The following is a 4,347-nucleotide window of genomic DNA, read 5'->3' as shown; positions in this document are numbered from 1 at the left end:
TCGGTGAATAGGCAACATATCAGAACAGGCAACAGTTACAAACACACACCTCCCTCTGTGATAGGTTAGTATGTGTTGGAGCTTTCATTACCAAAACATGACGCCACTTGTAGACAGACCATATGTGCTTTGATTGTTAATGAATAAAGGTGCATAACAAACTGTATTGGATGGTATAAACGATATTGAAATGCATGGATCTTATGAAGCATAAAGTGATCAATTACAGTTTATTAGCCTAGCTTTCCAATTCTCAGAATGTGCCACCTTCAGATGGAAATGTGCAGTGCATCAATTGACTATGCAATCAGGCATGCACATACCAAACTACATTTACCTCCATTTACTACTATGAAAGCAAGCTGATATTGGTTTGAATTCCAGTCAGGCTACCCCTCCCAAATTCGCTGCATTGGTGCCAGAAGTGGGATGGCACTAGAATGAGAGAAGAGATAGTGTAATGACCTCTTGGTGACACCTACCATGGTCAGACCTCATGCTATAATGGATAAGCAGTTTATTTCTTTAACAGTCATATTTAGTTTGGCAGGTGAAATGTGTAACTGTAGCATTTGAAACAGATTAAGTGTTATTATGTGTTGTTATCATTGACGTTTGAAGCGGAAGCCGAAGGGGTTTGTTTACCACAGCAGCAGCAGGAGAGATATCACACATCAGACAGTTACCTTCTTCCATCTCCCTGTGATATTTATCAATCTATTCGTCAGAGCAGTGGTAGAGAGATGAGATGTGGCCGGCGCGAGCCGCGCATCGGGAGAGAGGGAGGGAGGGCTGATTGGGAGATGCCAGTGGGCTTGATTGCCAGTGGTGACCACCACAGTTACAGCTGCTGCTGCTGGAGAAGAAGTGGTGGTTGGAGGAGAGAGATGTGGCACTGAGCTGGCTTGATGAAAGGGTTCCTGCCGCTCTGTAGCAGACTGAGAGACAATGCATTGTAGCCTACATGGGAGGAGAGGAGGACACAATCATCTTTTTATGTTGCATATGCAGATGGTATGATATATGGAGATCATTATTTTTTTCTTCTCAGCTCTCTCTCTCTCCATCTCTCCCCTTTTCTCTTGATCCCCCACCTCTTGCTCTCACTCTCCTCTCTTTCTCTTCATCTCTCCCTTTTTCTCTTGATCCCCCACCTCTTGCTCTCACTCTCCTCTCTTTCTCTTCATCTTTCCCTTTTCTAAATGTCCATCTTCTTTCCCCCTTTTCTCTCTCTCTGTCGCTCTGCTTCTGTCCCCCTCTCACACATGAGAGAGACTCATGTTCACCAACAAGATGTATCCTTTTTACACATTATAATAGAGAATGTGTCCTAATGTGAATGGCCTCCTTGAGTATTTTTGTGCATTGTTATAGTATTGACAATTGGTAGCTGATGTCCTTGGTGATGCTACAAAGAAAATGCTATATGAACAACCATGAACCACCATGGTGACACTCAGCTCACTACAATGACCTAGCCTTTAAATAATAGGCACATCTTGTTCGAACGGCCCATCTTCTTGTTTCCTGTATACTAACTATTATAACCATAACCGTAACAGAAGTTATTGATCGACCAGAAATTTTAATAGTAACTGTGTTTTTCCTGATTATTACCAGTGTTTTAATGATGCCCTTTCCATACTCACTTACAATGAATACATTGACATGAGTCCATTAATTATGAACCCTTGTTCAGAAGGCAATATGAGAATTGATTCAAACTAAATCATTATATTGAGGAGGCGTTGAGGACATGTGGGCAATCTCCATATTCTGAGATAAGTGTGTTAGATGAGCCTTTCCTTCCGTGTTGTTGTAGATGTAATGCCATTTACCCACACATATCTATTGAATAATTCACAGGTCCATTATTGCCTATTTAACTGACAGTATTTGCTTTGCTAAAGTAGTATTATTTGCCTTTGCTAACTGCTCTCTCTCTCTCTCTCTCTCTCTCTCTCTCTCTCTCTCTCTCTCTCTCTCTCTCTCTCTCTCTCTCTCTATATATATATATATATATATATATATATATCTTCCTCTCTTTCTCTCTCTTTCTCTCTTTCTCTCTCTCTCTCTCTTTCTCTATTTCTCGCTCTCTTTCTCTCTCTTTCTCTCTCTTTCTCTCTCAATTCAATTCAATTTCAATTTAAGGGCTTTATTGGCATGGGAAACGTATGTTAACATTGCCAAAGCAAGTGAAGTAGATAGTAAACAAAAGTGAAATAAACAATAAATATTAACAGTAAACATTACACTCAGGAGTTCCAAAAGAATAAAGACATTTCAAATGTCATATTATGTCTATATACAGTGTTGTAACAATGTGAAAATAGTTAAAGAACAAATGGGAAATAAATCAACATAAATGTGGGTGTATTTACAATGGTGTTTGTTCTTCACTGGTTGCCCTTTTCTTGTGGCAACAGGTCACAAATCTTACTGCTGTGATGGCACACTGGTATTTCACCCAGTAGATAAGGGAGTTTATCAAAATTGGGTTTGTTTTCAAATTCTTTGTGGATCTGTGTAATTGGAGGGAAATATGTGTCTCTAATTTTGTCATACATTTGGCAGGAGGTTAGGAAGTGCAGCTCAGTTTCCACCTCATTTTGTGGGCAGTGTGCACATAGCCTGTCTTCTCTTGAGAGCCAGGTCTTCCTATGGCGGCCTTTCTCAATAGCAAGGCTATGCTCACTGAATCTGTACATAGTCAAAGCTTTCCTTAAGTTTGGGTCATTCACAGTGGTCAGGTATTCTGCCACTGTGTACTCTCTGTTTAGGACCAAATAGCATTCTAGTTTGCTCAGTTTTTTTGTAAAACCTTTCCAATGTGTCAGGTAATTCTCTTTTTGTTTTCTCATGATTTAGTTGGGTCTAATTGTGTTGTTGTCCTGGGGCTCTGTGGGGTCTGTTTGTGTTTGTGAACAGCGCCCCAGGACCAGCTTGCTTAGGGGACTCTTCTCCAAGTTCATCTCTCTGTAGGTGATGGCTTTGTTATGGAATGTTTGGGAATCGCTTCATTTTAAGTGGTTATAGAATTTAACGGCTCTTTTCTGGATTTGTATTTGTGGTCCTGGCAACTGGACCTTTTTTGGAACACCATTATTTTTGTCTTACTGACATTTACTGTCAGGGCCCAGGTCTGACAGAATCTGTGCAGAAGATCTAGGTGCTGCTGTAGGCCCTCCTTGGTTGGTGACAGAAGCACCAGATCATCAGCAAACAGTAGACATTTGACTTCAGATTCTAGTAGGGTGAGGCCGAGTGCTGCAGACTGTTCTAGTGCCCTCGCCAATTCGTTGACATATATGTTGAAGAGGGTGGGGCTTAAACCTCATCCCTGTCTCACCCCACGGCCCTGTGGAAAGAAATGTATGTGTTATTTGCCAATTTTAAACGTACACTTGTTGTTTGTGTACATGGATTTTATAATATCGTATGTTTTTCCCGCAACCCCACCTTCCATAAATTTTCATAGCAGACCCTCATGCCAAATTAAGTCAAAAGCTTTTTTGAAATCAACAAAGCATGAGAAGACTTTGCCTTTGTTTTGTTTTGTTTGTTTGTCAATTAGGGTGTGCAGGGTGAATACGTAGTCTGTTGTACGGTCATTTGTTAAAAAGCCAATTTGACATTTGCTCAGTACATTGTTTTCACTGAGGAAATTAACTAGTCTGATGTTAATGATAATGCAGAGGATTTTCCCAAGGTTGCTGTTGACGCATATCCCACGGTAGTTATTGGGGTCAAATTTGTCTCCACTTTTGTGGATTGGGGTGATCAGTCCTTGGTTCCAAATATTGGGGAAGATGCCAGAGCTAAGGATGATGTTAAAGAGTTTAAGTATAGCCAATTGGAATTTGTGGTCTGTACATTTTCTCATTTCATTGAGGATACCATCAACACTACAGGCCTTTTCTTTTGTTGGAGTGTTTGTATTTTGTCGTGTAGTTCATTCAATGTTATTGAAGAATACAGTGGGTTCTGGTAGTCTTTAATAGTTGATTCTAAGATTTGCATTTGATCATGTATATTTTTTTGCTGTTTGTTCTTTGTTATAGGACCAAAAAGATTGGAGAAGTAGTTTACCCATACATCTCCGTTTTGCATAGATGGCTCTTCGTGTTGTTGTTTGTTTAGTGTTTTCCAATTTTCCCAGAAGTGGTTAGAGTCTATGGATGATTCAATTACATTGAGCTGATTTCTGACATGCTGTTCCTTCTTTTTCCGTAGTGTATTGTGTATTGTTTTAGTGATTCACCATGGTGAAGGCTCAGGTTTTCTGGGTCTCTATGTTTTTGGTTGAATAGGTTTCTCAATTTCTTTCTTAGGTTTTTGCATTCT

The sequence above is a fragment of the Coregonus clupeaformis genome, chromosome 34 (assembly GCF_020615455.1).
Source record: "Coregonus clupeaformis isolate EN_2021a chromosome 34, ASM2061545v1, whole genome shotgun sequence".
NCBI classification, from domain to species: Eukaryota; Metazoa; Chordata; class Actinopteri; order Salmoniformes; family Salmonidae; genus Coregonus; species Coregonus clupeaformis.
The sequence above is the reverse complement of the archived record's forward strand: the minus strand, read 5'-3'. Positions refer to the sequence as shown.